Genomic DNA, 21,518 nt, shown 5'->3' with positions numbered 1-21,518 from the left:
CAAACCTCAGAACTCCGTCCTCCACCCCCTTCCTCCTCCTCCTCCTCCTCTCCCTGCCTCCCTCTCTCCCCCAGCCCCCCTCCTTGGACTTAATGACTTCCACATGGGCCTCTGGCAGCTGGAGCCAAGCCTCCCAGCATTGTCTGAAATCTCCAAATTTAGAAGAAATATGAAAATTGTCAACCACTCCTTCCTTAGGGGGTAAAAGCAGCATTCGGCACCAGGGGCAGGTCAAGGCGAGGCAGTCACGTGGCGGGCGCCTGGGCCAATGGGGGACCCTGGGAGGACTCAGCACCCGCCTCGCCCCAACACTGGGCTTGCCTCTTCAGCTCTTATAAGGTAAAAGGCAGAGGGGCCTCGGCGGCCAGGGAACGAAGAGCAAAGGGCTAAGGGGAGGAGAGCCCAGTGCCAGCCGTTTAAAAATGCCCCTGTGGCAGCGAAGGGTGCCAGAGGCCCAGTCAAGTTAGTTGAGAAGCAAGACACCCCCAACCATGCCCAAGATGGGCTGGCCCTCTTCTCCAGGCTACGAGGAGCCACAGCTGGACCAAACGCCGCGAGAGGTAAGAACCAGTGGCAGACACAGTGTCTGCGAGTGGGGAGCCTCTGCGGTACCCCCCCAGGGGGAGGGGGTCTGGTCTTTGTTCTCTTGCTAACCCATTCTGCGTCTTCTGCCTTGCCGGGCCTCAGTTTCCCGATCTGTACAGGGGCGGACTTGATGATCTCTAAGTTCCCTTCCTGCCCTGACCAGATGTGCAGAATCTGTGGTCCCGCCGGCTTTGAGGACTTCTTGTGGCTGAGATTAAACGAGGTCTGGGAATAGAGGGAGTGCACGGTGTTAAGGTCCTGCTGGTCTGAGCTTCACCGCTGTGCCCGGGCCTGGACACGTCTCCCTGGCTTCCCTGTGGATAGTGCTTCTTCCATGTTCTATGAGGTTTGATTTCATAGCTCCAAGAGCCTGGGGCTCCTGGAAAGAAAAACTGTTTTCAATGGTTTCAAGAAGCAAAGCTGGAGGAGAAGCGATGTCAGCTCAGGCTCCGGCAGACAGGCAGATGGGAGGGAAGGCCAGGATACTGGCTGGGCCATGGCAGTGGGGTGGGCACGCTGGCTGGAGGATGGGGCCTGGGCTCTAGCCCCAGCTCTGCCTCTCACTGGTTGGCCGTGTGGCCTCGGGCAGGCGCCTGCCCTCTCTGGCCTGCAGTTTTCCATCTGTACCATGAAGCCGTTGGGTAACATAGTCACCATGCAGGATGTGGCTTCTGAGTCTTGCTCAAGCCTAAAGGGCAGCCAGTGTCAGGAAGTTTCCCCAGGACTCCCTGAGCCGAGTGTACCCTTTGACCACAGGCTTAGAGTCCAAGCAGATGCACGCAGCCCATGGGAGCTTTTGGAGGTTGAGCCTCAAGTGATGGAAAGGAGCTGAAGAGGCTCTGACTACAGGCTTGGCCGGGGCGAGGGCCGGTCCGCAGCCTCTGGTGGGAAGGGGCTGATCTCTGGATCGGGACCTCGGAGTAAGGTGGGGACAGAAGAAACAGCAGAGAGCTTTCAGAGGGGGCGAAGCGGTGGGGCCGAGGACTCAGAGGAAGGTGGGAGACTATCTATGGGCATCGTAAGAGACAAGGCTGGGTCGGGGCTGGAAGATGTGGAGGCCACATCACTCTTCTGAGCAAGCTTTGGCCACATCTGAGGCCCAGAGTGGACACAGTCCTCCAGTGCCAGCCTGTCAAGCACCCTCACCTCCTCTCTTCTGGTCACACAAGACCCAAGGCCATAATGGTCCAGAAGGAAACTCTGAAATCCAACTGCATGGGTCCAATTCTGGCCCGTGTTCTTACTGGACAGGTGACCTGGGGCAAGTCACTGTCCATCTCTCAGCCTCAGCTTCCTCTTCTATCAAATGGGTATGGACTTGGCTCTGACCGCACTTGGTTGTCATGAGGATGAGGGACATAGGCATGTAAGAGCAGGATAACTGGGGCTGGTATACCATAAAGGTGAGACCCTACTCTTCGTGGGGGAAAGATGACCTTATATGTGTTTAGAGAGAAGTGAGAATGAGACCCGACCAGGGAGCACCAAGAATTGCTGAAGAGAGAACAGGGTCTGGAAAGAGGCACAAGAACTGAGTTCAGAGGTAGGACGTTAAGGGGCACACAGAGCAGGGATCAGCTCGAGATGTCTAGGGAGCCAGGTTAGGTCTCCTTTCCTGCATTTATAGGGCATTGCATCAGCAGCATGTCCCAAAGTGTAGTGTCTGAAGCACTGAATGCTCATCTACTGATAGGGAATCTGGGATGGGGTCTGGGAATCTGTATTTCGAGCTCCCCAGGGAATTCCCACGCACATGGACTTCTGAATGTTGTGCTGTCAAGCAGCCTGGGACCCTTACAAACAGAGTCAAGGCAATTGAAGCCCCAGGAAGAGAGCCCAGCTGTAGGTCGCACAGAGAGCTCTTGAGAGAACTAGAACAGAACCAGCCTCTCTGGCCTGCTGGAGGCTCCCCAAAAGTGGTACAGATAAGAGAATTATATTGTGATTATGATGGTCCAAGCATTGCCTAAGGCGAATTAATTCATCTAACCCTCACAACAACCCTGCGAGGTAAATGAACTATGATCCCTATTGTACACATGAGGAAACCGAGGCCCAGAGAAGTTGAGTAGCTTGCCTAAGGTCACACAGCTCATGAACTGCTAAGTCTGAACACTGTATGTGTGCCGGATGCCCCATCTGCTTTCTCCCAAGGGGTCTCTGACCTCCTGCCTAGACTCTTGGCCACCCCACCAGGGAACTTCCTGGGGACCCTCCGATGTGCCCCATGAGTATGCAGAGGGGACTTCCTGGGAGTCAGGTACTGAGCTGGATCTTTTGCATTATCATTTAATCCTCCCAGGATTATTATGAGGCAGGAGTCAGCATCATTCATCATCCCCATTTTAGAAGGCAGGAAGTCACTGGAGCTTACTCCAGGTCACACAACTAGAAAATGGCAGAGGGAATTCAGGTCCAGTCTACAACTCCAAAACCCATGCTCTCAGCCCGCTCTAAGGGCCCTCGGAGAGCAGTAATGAGGAATCCCGCTTCACAAAGGAGACCGAGGCTAAGAGTGGTCACACCGGAGCTTGAACCCAAGTCTTCTAGTTCCAAGGCCACTGCTGTCCCTTCAGCCCCATATCTGCCGCAAGACAGAAAGGAGTCTGCTTGCCGCTGGTCTTAGGAGGCACACTGCAGCAATTTGGGCAGCCAGCCTTTCCCAGCGTGGCCCTTTCTGGGGAAGAGCTGACACAGCCCTGAGGAATAGAAAGTTCCAGGCTCAGTGCTGCCATTGACCCCTGGAGCTGTCCGTGTCTTACTCTCCATGTGAGCCTTGAGGGGAAAGGGGAAATGGTCTCCGAGGTCCTCACCTCTGTGCCTGGGCCTTGCGTCAACTGCAATTTTCCAGCGGAACTGTCCACAGGGCTTCGGGCCATGGGGTCATGCAAAGAACTATGATGCGGCTTTTCCCGATTTTTGTTATTATAACCATTTTTGTCCACATCTCCTAGGGCACACGAGCCAGAGTTTCTCCAGGGTTTATACCTAGAGAGGGATTACTGGGTTCTGGGGTACATGCCTATCGACTTTACCCCGGAGCCCCAGATTATTTTCCAAAGAGGCTGAACCAAGTTACAGTCACACCAGCAATGTGGGGCCATCCCCCTTCTTGACAACTTAAAATGATCAGACTTCTTTAAGTATACATGTCGCACGCTTTATTTTGTACCGATCAAATTTGTGTAATGAAGAATGTAAGGAGGAACCAGAAATGCTGCCATGCTCCTGCCCGCATGGGTAGCTAGCAATCTGCCCTACATGCACTAAGCACAGAGTACGCTGAAGGCCCCGGGTGGCGATGGGCACTGCCTGTGTGGCCCTCCCCGGCCCAGCAGTACACAGTCGCCGTAGTCCAATCAGAGGTCGCCTGTGGGATGATCTGCAGGAATTCAGGGGAAAGAGCCCACAGTGGCTGCCGCCTCCTAAGGGCCTGTCTAGACAGGCTGCATGGGGCTTCACCACACATTGTGAGAGCCAGCCCCCTCCCCTCTTGCAAAAGAGTTCGTGGCAATGCTTCACCACCAAGGCTTTTTTCTCCAATTCAAAACATGCTTTAATGCACAGCATGAGTCACCCGCTATCATGGCCCGTGGAGACCAACTCATTCAGGTCTGTTTTGTTCGGTGAGGAAGCAGAGGCCTACTCCAGAGCCAGGGGGCTTTCAAGTGTGGGTGAATCTCTGTGCTCAGGTGATGGGGTGACCAGGCAGAGACCAGGGTGCTGCTAGAGTTGGGCTAAGATGCAGTGGGCTGATGGTTAAAGGTGCCAGATCGGGAGTCAGGCTGCCTGGGTTTGAATCCCAGATCCGCCTCGTAGCAACTGCATGACTTTGGACATGATAAGAATACCTGTCTCGGTAGGTTATTGAGCTAACTGGATTAAATGAGTTAAAACTCAAGAAGTCCTCAGACCAGTGACTGGCACCTAGTAAGTTCTCAATAAAAAATAACCGCCAAAAACGTGACTACTAAAGGCAGCATCTTGGCGTGGGGGAGGTGCTCTCCTGGGCTCCAACTCTTCTTTCCAGCTGGGGAGATAAACTGCTCCTTCGAAAATAACAATGGCCACATATCAACTCTTCCCAAGTGCCTGGCCTTTGCCCAGCACTCTCTGAGGTAAGTACCATTATTTCTCTGGGAACTCAGAGGCTCATAGAGGTTTAGTCATTTGCCCAAAGTCATGCAGCTTGTAAGAGGCCAAGCTGAGGCTCAAGCCTGGGTCTGACTGACTCCAGAAGCGACTTGCTCACACTCTCGCACCACCCCATCGAGTCTGTGAGCAAGAGCCAGGCTGCTTCTACCCTACCTAATGGAGCCATCTCTTGGCATTCGGGGAAGGGGCCGTTGAAACCTGATGCTTCCTTCTAGATTAGGCATGGTTGTACTAAGGGATATAGACGGAGCTCCCACCTCCTCCCCCATGCCTGCTCAGAGGCAAAAATGCAGACCCCGGCAAAACAATCTTTCTCACCAATGAGCAGCCCTTAGTGCGGCCACCCACCCTGGGGGCCTCATCAGTCCTGACCTGCCCCTTGCCTGGCATATCCCATTGGAGATCTGAGGACGGGGCAGCCAGCTAGGCCAAGGATGGAGGAAGCAGGCACACTCTGGCTCCTCCCCAAAAGCCCATACTAGTCACAGGCTAAATCTCCTGCTCAAAGACCCTCCTCTGACCCAAGCCATGCTCCCGGGGAGATGGAAAAGCCCCAAGCTGGAAAATGCACTGAACCCTGAAAGCTTCACAGGGACACTGCTCAGTTGCCGCTAGCTTCTGCCCATGCCCTCCTCCTCCTCTTCAGGGACTCAGACAGGACGATGTGTCCAGAAGGATGGCATCCGTAGTGGCTGTGGCACCACCCTGTCTAGGCTGTGGGGCTCGGGAGCCACTGCTCACTCTGCCCAGAGCCTGCCAGACCTCAAGCATGTGACCCAACAACCCCATTGAGTCCAAGGGCTGAACAAGAAAGAGAGAAAGGGAAAGAGAAGGCTGTGACTCTCTGGCACTGGCTTTGCAACCAGCATCCTTGGGTAAGTCCCTCCGTCCCTCTAGGCCCCCCAGGCTGGGCTGTTGTGTGATTTGAGATGGAAGAGAGACAGCGCGGGTCATCCCATGGATGATAGTGGCTGCCCAGACTCTCTGAGAGGAAAGACCAGGGGTAGGGGTCATCAGAGTAGCAGAGGGCACTCTTGGGGAAGACAGCAAGAATGGAGACAGCAACCCAGGCAGAGAGCTCTGTGCACTAAGGTGTGGACACCGGGCAGCAAAGGACATTTTCAAAAGAGAAAAATTCCATCTGGCTGGAACCGAGGGTGGGTCTAAGTGGTCGGTGAGGCTCGACGCTGGAAAAGTGGGGAAGGCCTGATTGTTGAGAGGCTTCGACAGCCCGAAACCAAAGTCCCAGAAGATGGGAGAGGTCTTCCTTGTTATCTGTCTCTGGGAGAAAGTCCCTTTCTTTAACCTGTTGTCCCCTTCCCCAAAACACCACCATCAAGTCAAGAGCTGTCAGCGCAGGGCAGAGACCTAGGAATTTGGTCATTGGTGACTCCGAGATGTCAAGTAGGGGAACGGGAGACCTTGGGGTGGAATCAGCTTGGGGGCTGCAGTCACCATCTTCAAGCCTCTGAAGACAGGGCATGCAGCCCCGGAGAGGCAGATGTCAGTGGGCTATTAGGAAAAAGTCCCCAATAGTCTACCCAAAGAGAGATAGATGATTGGAAAGCAGCGAGCGCCCCATGACCAGAGGTGTGCAAGCCTAGCAGCTACTCTGTAGAGAGGAGTCGAACAGAGGAGGTTGGGCTTCAGGCATTTCCCACAGCCAAGGGAAGACTTCACAATCTTATGGGACTGGGCCCCCCTGCTGCCTGGATGTCAGATTCCCAGCTAGGCATGACATCAGCTGTGCCCTGACTTCGCACAGGGTCCTCTAGGGACCCCCCTCCCTCCCACTTCCTTTCACCCCATTGCTGCCTTCTGCCCTTCCCAGGGAGCACCAGGCCCCAATAGAGAGACCTGGAGCCTGGTTGTTAGACTGGGTCCCAGGGGAACATTCAGCCGATGGCCTTCCACCCAGCAGGAATGAGGCAGAGGGGACCACAGTCCCCGGGAGCCCTGTTCACACGCCCCAGAGAGTCTACACGGAAATTCCAGGAGGGTCACAGGGAAGCTTCCAATTTAGAACAAGATGCTTTATTTTTGTCCCCTTTTCTTTCATGCCCTTCCTTTCCCCCCAGCAGTGGGCGGGGGTGTCACAGGAGGCTAGAAGAGAAAAGCAAGCCTCTTCATTGGGCCGAGTCACAAAAAGACCAAGTGTGGAGAGATGGGGGTGCAGGGCAGATGGGGAAGAGCACCAGGCAGGGCTTGGGCAGGGGTGGGCAGCCATGTGGGACAGGGTGGAGGGAAGGCCAAAGGCAAGGGGAGAGCCAGGTCTGGGCAGGGTCCTGGGCGGTCAGCATGGACATCGACCAGGCCAACAGGCATTCCTGGACACTCAAAACCAGAGCTACCTAAGCTCTGGGTTCAGGCCAGGGTCAGGAATGGCCAGGGTTCCCAGAACTGACAGAGGGTCTTGGCGTTGGGCCTTTCAGGAACCTGGGACGTTGGGTCTCTGCCTCGACAAACTATAAAGCTGTGAAGTACAACTAGATACATCTCATTCACCCTGATGAACCTGATACACGCTCAATAAACTTTCCCAGTGTTGCATCCTCAGCTCACAGCGTCACAGTCCTGTTAGAGCTGAAAGGGACCTTCAAGAGCATCGGGGCCATCTCTTCACGTTATAGATGCAAAACTCAAGGCCAATGACAGAAGAGACTTGCCCAAGCCCACACTGTCAGAGTGGCTGGCCAGGCCTGAGCATCCTTTGCCTCTTCCCTGCCTTCTAGCCAGAGATGGAGACTATGGTATGGTCCTCACAGCCAAGGGAGGGGTCGGAGGAGAGATGGGTGCCCTGCCAGGACATAAAGGTCTTTAAGAGGTAGTCAGAAGATGAAGGCATATCTTGAGTTCTGGCTTCTCTGCCCAAGAAGGCCCTTTTCCTAGCCAGAGACAGTCCCCAAAGTTGTCAGCTGCTGTAGATGGGAGGCCTCCTGTAGAGGAAAAAGCCCAAGTCTGGGAGGGAAAACCCTTGACTCTATTCCTGGCTCTATCCCAGATCTCCACATGATGTTGAGCATGATCTTGAGCATAAGGTCTTCTCTGGCCTCAGTATCCAGTGAGAGGCTGGACTCAATCAGCTTGGACAATCAGAGAGTCCATGGATGATTTACTTCATCCTCCTGTGGGGCCTCCTCTCTCTCCATCTTGGTCCATCTTAGCTTTTGCCTCAGCAGAAAAGGCCACGCACAGAAAGGAAACGGCAGCCTGCAGATTCCCCTACACCCAAGCTTTACTTTCCAGCCTGAAATTCCCAGAGAGGCAAAAAGCTGAGAAGGCCCTTATGATCACCCCAGTGAGAGAATCTGAGGCCAGAGAGGTCCAGCAGAGTGCTCAAGATCATACCACAAATCATGCACAAACTGGGGGTGAGTCTTGGGTCTCCTGACACCCAGGCGAGTAATCTCCTCACTGACCACACTGGCCTCCGAAATAACAGGCATGTAAGCCATCCTCACGTGGACCTGGACGCTGATTCAACTTAACACCTCAAACCCCCACATGAGGAGTCAACAATTTCTTCTGCTCTCTGGGACTCAGTTTCTTCTCCTATAAGATGGGGAAATGGAGTCAACCATCTGTCTCTTAGGAGCCCTTCCACCCCAGCATTGCCACCTCAGTCCTTTCTTCACTAAAAGTGGGGCCACCCAGGCCAGGAAATCCCACCAAGACACAACCCCAACCCAGGCCTGTCCCACCCCAGACCCCGGGGCTGGGCTCCATCCAGAACTCCAGGCTTCGACCCAGCTTTCCCTTGAGGATCTGGAATTTTCTTACCATAAAAGGGCAAGCATGCCTCTCTCAGTCCCTGCTGCCAGCCCCGCTGGGGGAAAGGCTACGCTATTTTTAGAAAACTCAAGGGTTTGCTCCTGAACTCAAGATAGAGCTTGTCTGAGCCTGCACCCAGGGGATCCCCTCCGTCTCTCTCGCTCACCTTCTCACTCTCTTCCTCCCTCTTCACCCATCGCCCTCTCTTCCTTCCCTTTCTCTTCCTCTCTCTGTCTTGCTCTCACGCTCACTCCATCAGTCTCTCTTCCTTTGTCCTCTCCCTCTCCTCTCCTCCTCCTTCCCTCCGCCTAGCTTCTTCCTTCTCCCTCAATCTTCTCAGAGTCAGCTCCCCTCCCCCATCTCCTCCCTCAGATCTCGTTCTTGGTGGTTGGAGAAAGTAACACATCTGCACCCCTACTCTCTTCTTAAACACTATTTACAACATAAACTCCAAACATCCGCCATCTGGTTCTAGGAAGGGCCAAAAGATATTTGGAAAAGGAAGTCATGATTATTCCACGTTCAAAGCCAAAGGAACTCAGAGGCTCTCCTCTCTCCCGCCTTCCTCCTGGGCCCCTTTGTTAAGATCTGACCCACTGGGATCCCTCAGCGAGTAGCAGGGCTCAGCCCCAGCTGGACCTCTGACTGACTGCACCACTGTGAGCTCCTCGCTTCTCCTCTTCACGCCTCAGACTCCTCACCCAAACAATGTGCATGAGACCAGGGTGCCTCTGGCACTAATGCTCTGAGACTTCAAGCTCTGCTGCAGAAAATCTACCTGGTCCAGCTCTCTGGGGCTTGCTTGGCTGAGCAGTACAGGTGGGATGGGGCCGAAGAGTGAGAGGCAGCTGGAGGAGCTCCAGCCTCAGCTCTAACTCTCTCCTGTCTCTCTCCATCTCTGTCTCTGTCTCTCTGTCTCTCTGTCTCTCTATCTCTATCTCTATGTCTAAGTCTATCTCTCTCTCTCTCCATGCAGATTTGTGCAGAACGTTCACCTTCCTTCATACTGACACTCATACCAGGAGGACAGGGTGGGGTCCCACCGGTCCCCCCGCCCCCATCTGCCCCTGGGAGGACTCTGGACTTAGTGGAGTTCAGTCTTCTCCCTACCATGATGGTGAGGCCCAGAGAGGGGAAGACACTTGTCTGTAATCACACAGCAGGAGACCTGGTGCTCGACCTGCTGCTCCTCCCATCCAACACATCTCAAAAGAAGCCGGCATTTGTGTTATCCGGAAGGCATCACCCAGTCCCGGTTCCTTGCCAAGTGGGCAGGACAGAAGGGGGAACTTACTCCTTTGTCATGATTTTTTTTCTAAGCAGACAGCATATGAGAGAGAAATCCTTGGGAAAGAGGCATAACGACCACCAAGATGAGACGTCCCCTTGCTTCTGCAGACATGTGGCCCTTGCCAGGGTCCACGCGGCCCCCATGCAAACTGATAACACTTTCTGTTCACAAACCCCTTTCCGTGCAGACTAGCACACACGCCCGACAAAATGGCCCGAGACTCTGACTCGGGTTGTCACGCCACAAAAACGGTGCCGTGAGGAGTCTGGTCTCACAGGTGGAGCCGTGAAAATGAGTGGTGGGCTGCCTGGAGCCAGGCCCTATCCCGACGCCTACCAGCCGTGAGCCCCTGGGGAAGAGCTGTAACCTCTGCGAGCCTCGGTTTCCTCATCTCTCAGAGGGGGATAAGAATGGCGCCTAATTCATAAGTGATCATGAGGATCAGAGGAGAAAACCGATGTAAAGCAAAGCCCTGCACAAGTTAGAGCTCTTCGAAAGCGCCCAGTGAGTTCACTGTAACACCCAAATGCTAGCTGTAGCTCGATGACGGCATGTCGCCGCAGCCTGGTAGGCGGCAGCCACCATCACCGTCACTGTTTTCCCAGTTTTCGTTCTCGCTGGAAGATCAGGGCGACGGGTGATGGGAAGATCAGGTCTCTACCCGCCACCATCCCAGAGCCCCAGCTACTCCAAGCAGGGCTTGGGGTTCCTGGCCAGACAGCTCTGGGCCCCCTTTTTTTCTTTCTTCCCTTTTTCATGCAACACTCTTATTTCTGCCTCAAACTGCGTTCCCAGGACTTGCTCAAAAATCCCCGTCAGCGACCTTCCCTGGGGAGGAAATGGGGATCGTGTGAGGCTGGTGAACTCGGCTGGGGTGTCAAGGGGGTGGGAGGGCACTCTGGGAACAGAGGTCCAGAGAAGCCGCACACGGAGGGGACATGGAAAGGGCCCCACGCTGTGGCTCCCGCCCCAGCTTCCATGTCACCTCTGGGTGCCCCTTTGGGCCTTTGCCTCATCCTTCCTTCTTTCCTCCCCTGAGCCTCACGGTGGGCCCAGCCCCACGCTCACAGTGGAAAGGGCAGCCATTTATTGTGGGCTTACTATGTGCCAGCAACTGTGCTTACATTTGACATTTGACCTTCCCAAACAACTGTGAGGTCGGAAGCCAAGTTTCAGGGGGGTGAAGCCACCCGCTCTGGATCGCACAGTTAGAAAGTTCAAGTCTGCCTGACTCCATGCCCTGTGTCTTCTCCATTCATTCCAAACATGGTGGAGACCGTAGGGCCCTGGAGCCCCAGGGGAGCACAGGCTGGCGTATGTGCACACGTCAGGCAGCCGAGGAAGGGGCGCTGTGGGCAAGGAAGCCCTTCCAGAAAGAGCCGGTGTGGGCGTGGGTTCGTGCGCGTGCTTGGAGCCCCAGCCTCAGCCCTCTCCCCCTGCAGTGCCATCTGGCTCACAGATGTGGCCCAGTCCCAGACCTTCGTGTTTCTTGGAAATGAGCAAGGCTGGGAGAGGGCAGAGGGGCTTTTGCAATGGCCGTGACGACATGAGCTTTGTTTGATGGTCATCTAGCCAGCCACTGCCCAAGTTCAGGAGGTAGCTGGATTGAGCACAAGCAGCCCTGGGTCCTAACTGGCCTCTGATACTCGCCAGCAGATGACCCTGGGCACATAGTAGAGCCTCTTCGAAGCTTGGTAAGCAGGGACGTTATTTCTTCCTCCGGAGGTGGATGCGAGGGGATCTGGAGTTAATGGAGTGGGCTTTTTGCACGCTGAAAACCTCGTGCAGCTGAAAGCGGTCACGGGTGGCCCCAGGGCCATCCCTTCAGTCTTGGCCTCCATGTTAACCCCAGGTTTTTATCCGTGTCTACATGGCTCTTTGCCAGTGTGTGAGGCTGGACACGAGGTCAGAGAGGCCTCTGGGAGATTTCCTTCCAGACTTGTTCTTTTGCCGATGGGGCTTAGGTGTGCTCAGAGTGGGGCAGCCCCTGCATCTCATGGAGCTTGGAGCCGCTCGGAAGACCCCTTCTGAAAGCCAGGCGGGCAAAGCAGGAGTAAAGGCTGCCTAGGGCCTGAGGGGCAGGCCCTCTGAGGCATGGAAAATCTCAGCGGATTCAGTCTGAGGCTTCCGAGGACCCAGCGGCAGCCTAGGCCCATCCTCAACCCTTGAAGCCTGGATGCCCAGTCAAGACCCACAAAAGCCGGGGCTCTGGCCAAAGAGCACCCCAGCATCCTCTCACAGGTGGTATCTTTGTTCCTTTCAGACAAGGACCCTGGCTGGTGGGAGCCGCCCCTACGACCCTGACTTGGAGGAGCAAGTACCCCGGAGAGGGGCCCCCTGAGGACCAGAGGAGGGCAGGCAGCAGGGGTCCTGGAAATGAAACTGTGAGTGGCTCCCTCCTCCCCGCACCCAGCACCCACCCCACCTTATTGGCAGCTCCTTCGGTAACCCCAGTCCCGCGGGACACACACTCAATCCCAACCCTCAGAATGACCGAGAAACCGGACCTCAGAGTGGGAGGGGTTGAAGGATGGGGTGTGGGCGAGTCAGGGCTGTTGGATCTGGGTTGTAGGTGAAAACAAGTGAGGCCAAAGGAGAGGAAACCAACCAGGGGCCAGGAATCCCCCCCGCCCCGTGCTCCCTGCCAACTAGCAGTGCAAACGAAGCCTGGTGCCCCACAGGATGTAGGCCTGGGGCCGGGGGCCGGGGTGAGATGCGGAGAATGATGCTACTCTTCCCCGGAAAGGAGTAAACGGGATCGGGCTCTAGAAACAGGTGCCCCTGGGGGTGTGGTGATGACAGAGCCAGCTCGCAGGGCTTTGAGAGGGTCCGCGAGGTCAGGTCTGTGCCCAGGTACACAGCGCCTGGCACACGGCGAAGCTCAAGAAACCAGAGCAGTTGCTTTTACCGTCCATCTCGTTCTTTCCTCGCTGGCCGGGTTCCAGTTCCCCGCACGCGGAGCAGGCAGGGCGGCCCGCGGCCCCGTGAGACAGGCGGAGAAACCAAGCCCCGGGGAGGCGAAGGGACTCAGTCAGAGTCCCTAGTGGCACAGACGGTCAGGGGCAGCGGATGGAAAAAATGGAGGAAGACTCGGAGGCGAGCGGAGGAGGCAGGATTCCGGGAAGGAGCTGACATGACACTCCGGGGATGTGTGACGAGGCCCAGGCCGGGCTTACATGACGCGGCACACCTGTTCACCTCTGCATCCCCCACACGTGCGTGCAAACGTGCACCCCAGCACAGTGCACACACCCAGCCCCCTCTCTCCAGCCAGTGAGCCGAGGAGACTGGGTCTAAACAAATTGGATTAGGAGGGCTGTAGGCGCCTCCTCCCTGTGGCTGTCCCTCTCAGACACTGAGCAGGCCCCCAGAACTGCCAGCTGCGGTGTCTCGGCCACGCTGACAGTCAGCCTCTGGTCTCCCTTGAGCCGCCCCCGGGCCCCAGGAAGAGGGCCAGGGTCCAAGAGGCTGCCATGATGATGGATGGGCTGAGGGAGGTTCCAGGGCCGGCTCAAGAGCACACAGGATGTTAGTGCTTGTGCGAGGCTCGTTTCTGAGCTGTTCCCAGCAACCCACCCCCACCTCCCCTCCCACCCTCCCCTCGCAAGCCTCTCCCACGGTCACTGCTGCCAGAGCCCAGGCAGATCCGTCCTCATCTAAGTCCCACGCCCGGGCTGAGTGGGGACTGATCAGCCCGGGAGACAATGGCCTGAGGAAGAAACACAGGCTGGCGCTTGAGAGGGAAGAAGGGACTTGTGAACAAAAAGGCGATGCCGCCATCAGGGTGACGTCTCGGTGCCTCCTCCTCCTCCATTGTTTTATTTTCAGCCTCAGAATATGCTGAGGAACTAGGGGGCTGTGCCCATGACACAGACGTGACTGCCGAGGTTCACCTAGTGATTCCGCAACCTCGCTTCCCTGAGCTCTGAGCCTGTGCCAGGCCCTGTGGGGGGAGCTGGGGACATCGAGATGAATGGAGCCTCTGCCCCCACTGCTTAAAGAAGCAGTCTCCTCTGGGCTGGGTCCTTGGACACTGGGGCCTCCCCAGCCTTCCGGGGAAGCCGTTCCTGCCGAATCCCTTTTCCATTTGAGCACACGTGATTGGTTGAATATCATCACCAAAAGGAGCCCGAGTGATCCTCCCAATCAGAGCACAGACCCTGAAGTCAGACAGCCCCAAGTTCAAATCCTGCCTTGTTCTCTTTTTGCTGGATAGTTGTGGCCCAATTAGTGTTTACAAGCCTGTTTTTCCCTTCTGTGGAATGGGGGCACAGAAGCTACCACCTAATGGGGCTGAGTTGAGAATTAATTAGTATTTTCCACACCCTCATGTGACACAGGGAGAAACAGAGGCCAGGAGAGGGGAAGGACTGGGCCAGGTCGCACCATGAGTTGGAGGTTAAGTCGGGACCAGATGGCTCCCCTCCCTCCACACCGCTCTTCCCAGCATAAATCGCCCACCCGCGCCACTCCAAGCAGCCCAGAGACTATGACAGGAGCCAGGTCATACAGGCCACTCCAGACTCACGTCCTGGGACCCGCCCTCCACCTTCAGCTCCACCTGGGGCCTCTGCAGCCCCAGCGTCCCAGGTGACGAGCGGTGGCCCCAGGTCTCAGTGGCAGTGGAGGGTGGGGGAGAGCAGCGGAGGCTCCCAGCCCAGAGCGGCTTGGCCATATAAGGGAAGGAGCCAGGGAGGCCTCCTCAGTCAGGCCTGGCGAGAAAACCCAGACAGCCACTGTTTATTTTCTCCTTCCAGCCTCCCTGGAGCTTCCCAACAGAAGACAGAGGTTCCCCCAGGCTCAGTGACCTTTCCTCAAGGCAGTGGGGAGCAGGAAAGGGAAAACGGCCCACCTTCAGGGAGTAGCCGCCCAGACTGCCCACAGCCAGCACCAGGTAAGATTCTGACGCCACTCATTTAACGGCCTCCTCTGGCAGAAGGGGAGACAGAACCACGGAGGGATGAAGTGCCTTTGAGAAGCCATCCTACCGGCTGGCGATAGAACCTGAGTTTCCCAGGTGGCCCGTGCCCTTGCCTGGGGACCCAGAGTGAGAAGGAGCCTCTTGTGGGGTAACAGAACAGGAGGGCTCCGGAACCCCTTCTCAGTGAGTCCCTCATTCGAAGGAGACCAGGTGTCAGGGCCAGCGCTGTCTGCTCGCTCGGAAGGGATGCGAAACTCAAGGGAACAGGTCCTGGGCCAGAGGGCCGGGTCCTCCAGGCCCAGCCACACTACCACCTCCTCCTAAAAGCCCTCCCAGCTTCCCCCAGGGGCAGGAGCCTCCTACCCCTCTAAGTCCTTCTCGGTCCTTTCTCAGCTCTCTCTTGTGCCACGTGAGTCTGTCCCCAATTTGCCTCGCCAGGGGCGTTTTCCTTCGATTTCGGCCTGACCGCACCCCTCCAAGGCAAGGGTCACGTCGGATTCCCTTCCACCTACCCTCAGCACTGAGACGACAAGCTCAGCTTGCCGAATGAACAGGTGAGACGGTCAGATCCGGTCTCACACCCAAAGGACAGAGAAATTGACCAGGGGATGAGACAGGGGGCATAGAGGTCAAAATCGAGGATGCTGGGGCCAGCTGTTCTGAGTCCCCGCTTGGCTCCTAGCTCTCTGCCCTTGGAAAATTTCCTCCCCACAGAGCCTTGGGGGTGCACGGGGATTAGCGCAATTAAAACATTCCATAAATGACTGTTCTTAGTACAGTAAGCGTCACTATGATTTTTCTAGATAAAAACAAAAACAAAAAAACAACATAGAACTAGGCAGCCTGTAGCCGCAGAGAAGAGGGGGGCGAAACCCCTCCCCTGGTCAGAGGCTGCACCTCAACCCCTGTGCCTGCGTCAGAGCTTCTCCCACAGGAGCGTGGGACTGCTCCCATCCATTTCCTGTTTCTACACCCAGGAGAGCTGCTATCTTTACAGCAATGTTCTGAACCCAGCGGGACAGTGGGCTGTGCTGGAAATAGCCCTCGGCTCCCCTGGTTCAAGTCGGGCTATGACCTAGAACTGTCCCCTCCCCTTCCTGGTCCTCCATGTGGAGGTGATAACAACCCTGCCAGCCTCCCTGGCTGTTCCCAAGATTCAATGTGGCCGGTCACAGCTTCCCGGGCTGTAGTCACTCAGATGCCTCCTTTTATTTATTTCCGCTTTACCTGCAAACAATCGCAGTGTTTTTCAATTTAAGATGAGTCATTGTTAATACCTAAATATAAATAGTTACTATAAATGAAAACCTATAACACTGTACATAACTAGGAGAATACAGACAGTTAAAACAAAGCAGTGCTGTGTCTTGCAAAGCCCTGGGCCTGAGGCTTGAGTAAGATAAGCAGGATCCAGAAAAGTGTCAGAGGCCAGAGAGCCCCAAACTGAGGCTTTCTCCCACCTCGTAAGCAGAAGGACTGAGAGGAAATTGACAGACTTGAGTTACTCTGTCTTCCAAAGTTAGTTAGTATCATGGCCACGGGCTCCCCCCTCCCCCACCCCCAAGCTGCTCACTCCCTGTGCTGCGCTGGGGAAGCCAAGGATGGTTTAGGGGGGAAGGGCACAAAGGAACGCAGGGCCTGGCCTTGCCCGCTGGGTTCCTGACAACCGATGATCACTTTTCCGGGACCACCCTCCCTGGCTCCTTCATGAAATCTCCACGTTAGTCCCACAAGCGTTTTCTCTTGCAGGGCTGGTGGGAGCCATCTGAGAGAGGAGTAGACAGGCGACGGGCTGCCCCGCCTGGTGGGTGCTGATGTTGGAATCACGCCCCGGCCAAATGCAGTTTAGAAAAAGTTCCTACAAGAGGCTGGGAATGCCTCAGGAAGGGGCTGCCCACCCAGCAGGCCGTGAGGACCTACCTGCCCCAAATGACAGACCAGGGGAAGTACTCTGAATAAGGGCCTGATTTCAGATTTCTGCTACAGGCATAGGGGACATTTTAATTTTAAGAAGGTCCTGAGGGAGGATGCCTGCCCCCCTTGGCCCTTTAGACATCCTTGAAAGTATGTTATTTGTCATCTAGGCCACTACAGTGGACATCCAGCAATACAGGAGAGTCCTCTGGGGATGACCTGAGATCATGAGCAAAGGGAAGAAGGACAGGGGACCCTGCCTGCTCACTCAGATGTTCCCGCCCAAGCCAGGTCTAAAGAGGAAAATAAATTAACTACATGGCCACACGATCACCCACCAAATGGCATGCCATGGGCCCAGGGACACCCCCAAATTAACAAGATGTGGGTGCTATCCTCAGGGAACTGGAGATCTGGCCCAGTCAGACCAGATACAAATAGCTCTGACACTAGAGAGAATGAGATTGAGGAATTCGGCCATCCAACCAGTGTCTTGGGTGTCTACACTGCCTGCCCCTGCTTGCAGTGTTGAGTACAGTCTACAGGGTCCCTTCCCTCGTGGGTGGGCCATGCGGTACATGAGTGGAAGTGGTTTTAAACGAAAACTACTGTGGTAAAATATTAGAAAGCTGTCACAGGATGTCTGAGGACATGACCAGGGTGTCCTGATGTCTGAGGAAGTCGGGGAGCGCTTCCCAGAAGTGGCCGACTGGGTAGACACTGAGCACACGAAGAGGAGACGGGCAGGAGAGCAGCATGGCACCGGGGAGCCTGAGGTGGTGAGCACAGGACTCCCTGGAGGCGTGGAAGGATGGGGCAGTGGCCCCCGAGGAAGAGGTGGGCCCTGGCCCAACAGGGCTGGCGCCGCGGCCTTTGGTGAGGGTTTCGGAATCTAGTCAGAGGGCAGTGGGAGCCCTTTGGGGATTTAAGGAGGAGAGAGAGATGACTTGCATTTTGAGTAATCACACTGGGAGGATGGCTGGGCAGGATGGGCGGGAAGTCGGGGGTGAGGGAGTAGAAGCAGAGAGACCAGGTAGGAGGCCGAGGCGAATGTTCGGTGGCATAAACTACCAAGTTCCATGAATGTGCTTTTTGTCTGGGATGCACGGAGCGGAAAGGAGGGGCGTGGGCTCAACCTATTGGATGATTCCATTTATCGAAATGTCTGGAATAGATGGCTCTATAGAGACAGAGTGTGGTCTGCCTGGGGCTAGGGCTGATGTGGCGGTGGGAGGGGCTAAATGGCAAAGATTTCTTTTCGGAGGAATGAAATATTCTAAAATTGAGCGTGGCAATGGTGGCACAACTTTGTGAATGTAGTAAAACCCACTTCGTCGTGGGTTTTATTTCCATGAAGCTCTTTTTATAAAAATAATAATAATAATAATAATAATAATAATAATAATAATAATAAAGGTTGAGACTTGGCCCCAGGCTGAGGACAGGGCGCAGGCGGAGTAGCCAGGGCTGTCTCCGGGGCAGGGGCTGGAGGGTGGAGCCCGCGCCCCTCTAACGCCCCTCTCCCGCCTAGGCTGGACTCCTCGCCATCGGGCCCTGGCACAGAGCAGCATGTCGCCCTGTCTCCCAGCCTGAGGTGCAGTGCTGCATCTCTGGTCAGTTGGGAGTCTGAGATGAAGCACTGTAGCTCAGGAAGGGAGAAGTTGTTCAGCGGCCGTCGGCCTGACAGCGGTGAGTGGCCACGGTGCTTGCGGGCCCCGGGAAAGATGGGAGCCCATCCGGGCTCCCTACGTCAGCTGCTTGTGCGGAAGACATTCCTGGACTCGAGTCCTACCCGGGTCACCATCTGCTTCATGATTCTGGGAAAGTCTGGACTCCTCTGTGCGCTGCAGTTTGCCCGTCTGTAAAATGAGGTGTTGGAGCATCCAGCGTCGGCCTCTGCTTCCTCTTTCTGAGCCCGCAGCCGACGCTGCTAAGGCGATGCCGTCAAGGTGTCCGTTCTTGAAGTACCTCAGATGCGGCTTCAGGATTCTCTTTGACACTAAGTCCTGGATAGCGACTCTCAGTGATTCAGAGCTGAAACCCATTCGTCATTTGTGGGTTAGACAAAACCTTTTGGTCCTAAAGATAAAAGTCCTGGGCCTTGAGTCAGTCTCTTTAGTCTTGGAGCACCTAACCTTGGCTCCAGGCTATTCCCCAAAACAGTCCGAGCATCTCACAAACATCTGACTTCTCGCAGAGGCTTCGGTAAAATAAGCAAAGAACAGCAGAGAATCACTTTGCTAAGCACCATTTTATTTAACCTCCTAGTAAGTTTGGGAAGTGGACAATGTAATTGGCCCATTTTACAGACAAAAAAACTGACGCTCAGGTAAGCAACTTGCCCAAGGTCACACACTGACTGTATTGAGCCAGGAATGTAATCTAATCTGTTTGCTTTCAGATTCATATTCTTACCCACTGCATGTGACTTTGAAACCTGGGGATGGGGGAAGTAGGAACATAATGAATCCTGCTCTGGTCTCATCCTTACGTTTGGGTCACTTGTAGCAAAGACAGAGCCGGACACTTTCCATCAATCCTATGGACTCCCTTCTTCCTACCCCACCCCCCAAAACCGTGTTTATCTCACTGTATCCAGTAGGTCCTGTACTAACCCATTTTATAGTTGAGGAAAGCTGAGGTTAAGGGACTTACTAGAGGTCACCAGAGAGGAAGTTGTCAGTCAGAGACCGGGGACCCGATCTGCCCAATTGGTTCAGAGTAAAACCCTCCCTCTGGCTGAAGACTCAGGAATACCACGAGCCACGGCTGTCACAGGAAGAGAGGACTGGTTTGCCAGACGGTTGCTGGTCGACAATGTGGCCTTTGACTACAGGGAAGGTACTTTCCAGGGCCCTTGAAGTTCCAGCACTACTCCTTGGAGCAATCAGCCACATCCTGCCATACATGGCGCCCACGCTGGGTTCCGCCGACGGGCTGGGTGCAGAAGAAAACTCGAGCTGGCCTGTAAAGACACGGCAGGGCCTTGGTGCTGCAGGCCTCTCTCTCACCTTGTCCTCACGGTCCAGTTTTCCCAGGAATCCCTTAGATGCTAAGATGGGGATTCCTGGAAATACTGTTCTTGAGGTCATGGTTTAACAGCCGGACTCGCCTCCTCCCCACCCTGGCGTTGTCCCCGTGGGGCCTCGGCTCAAGCATGGCATGAGGGTCAAGTGGAATGGCGTGCGTTGAAGGTAAGAGGGCGTGTGGCTGCGTTACTGACCTTTAGATTGCTTTTCTTTCCATCTTGTTCATTTCGTAACATCCCTGTGAGGCTGGATGCGGGAACGTCACCACCGCCCTGCTCTTCGGACGCTTGTCCAGGCACTCGGCTGAGCAGCAGCTGAACCAGGACACGCTAAAGCGGGGGTTTCTTCCTGTCCCTACCTACCCTCACCCGGCTTCCCAATACGCCTTATGGTAGTGGCCACTGTCGCGTATCTATCTGCATTAGTGATAAACTAAAAAATGCACATGAAAAATTTTTTTCATCAAAGTAGAGAAGACAAAACACGCTCAAAGCGCCCTCTTGTGGTGGTGCCTGCCTCCACCTGCTCCAGGAATCGGGGGTTATCCTCTCTGCCGCCACACGCCTGCACACACACAGACTCGCAAGTGCTGAGATTTCTTTTGCCCCAATCACTTTGAGCCAGTGACCGCTTAAGACCCACCCATCATCTCATTGCCAATGATGCTTCCATCCCATAAAGTGTCCTCTTACTTCCATAGCCTGGCTTCTTCCCCAAAGCTCCCTAACGGTCAGTGTGTTGCTGAGGCTCAGAGAGGTGAAGGGACCAGCCCAAGGTCACTTAGACAGCAAAAGGCACGGCTAGGATCGATTCCAAGTGCACTGGGCTATGGAAAAACCTCAGCTAAAAGCAGAAACTACAAAATTAAAAAGTAAAAAGAAGACTCCGTGAATAAACATAGGAAATGCTAATGACTCACTGCCCACGACTGGAAGCGGTCCAGGTGCAAAGCTTGAGCTTTTCACAAACCCCTCCTAGTGCTTTTCACGTGGCTGGTGCAGACAGTAGATGCATGTCCCCAGAATCCTCACTTCGGGGTCTGATCCCCATATTCCCAGGGACCAGATGGCTCCCAGCTGTGTCTCAGGCTGTTTTCCTAACAGGCCTCATTGAAGACATTTAAAAAGTGTGAGATTCCCCTCCCCATACACAAAGATTAGAGCCAGCCGGACCACGGAGAAAGATAACGTCGCCCTGATAACAGCAGCGGCAGCGGCGACCACGGCTGCCACTCACTACTTCCACTTCGCCACACACTGTGCCAAACACTTTCACAGGCATCGCCTCACTCGGTCCTCACAACGACCCAGTGAGGCAGGTCCTATCACTCACTGCATTTCAAAGGTGAGGAAGCCAAGGCTCCGAGAGCTTGAGAGTCTTGACTCAAGTCACACAGCTCATAAGTCATGAAGCTGGGAGGGATCAAATCGAGTCTGCGTTTCTGTGTTTAACGCCCCCTTTCCTCCCGCTGGACCGGCCTGGTGGGCAAGGCTGTCTCCCGGTGACTTCCCCGGAGGGAAAGGGTAAAACAGGACTTCGGTGAGACCGGGGCCGTCTCTCCTGCGCTCTGTGACCATAATAAAGGGTTGGACCTTTGACTCGTGTCCCGTTTCTTCCTGGGAATGCGGCGGGGGAGAGAGGAGAATGAGGAAAAGGCAAGGACGGAAGCTACCAGCCTGTATTAGTTTTATTAGTGTTGTCACAACAAAGTAGCACAGACTGGACACTTAAACAATAGAATTTCGCTTGCCCACAGTTCTGGAGGCTGGAAGAGTGAGATCGAGGTGCGGCAGGCTCGGTTTCTTCCGAGGTCATTCTCTTTGGCTCATAGATAGCTGTCTTCTTCCTGTGT

At 55.1% G+C, this 21,518-nt stretch overlaps 1 long non-coding RNA gene across 2 annotated transcripts; it reads left to right on the top strand.

Annotated features, from left to right (window-relative positions):
- The first annotated feature begins 261 nt into the window (after window positions 1-261).
- LOC107513551 lies at window positions 262-21,262 on the top strand. Of its 2 annotated transcripts, none has more exons than XR_001597574.2 (3): window positions 262-5,615; window positions 12,066-12,186; window positions 14,560-21,262. It is a non-coding gene; the product is annotated as an uncharacterized LOC107513551 (long non-coding RNA). The 2 variants fall into 2 exon arrangements; XR_001597573.2 differs by having other exon boundaries at window positions 307-560.
- The last annotated feature ends 256 nt before the right edge of the window (window positions 21,263-21,518 follow it).

Source organism: Rousettus aegyptiacus, unplaced genomic scaffold (assembly GCF_014176215.1).
Source record: "Rousettus aegyptiacus isolate mRouAeg1 unplaced genomic scaffold, mRouAeg1.p scaffold_m13_p_7, whole genome shotgun sequence".
In the NCBI taxonomy this organism is placed as follows: domain Eukaryota; kingdom Metazoa; phylum Chordata; class Mammalia; order Chiroptera; family Pteropodidae; genus Rousettus; species Rousettus aegyptiacus.
This window is presented reverse-complemented; position numbering and strand designations above follow the sequence as displayed.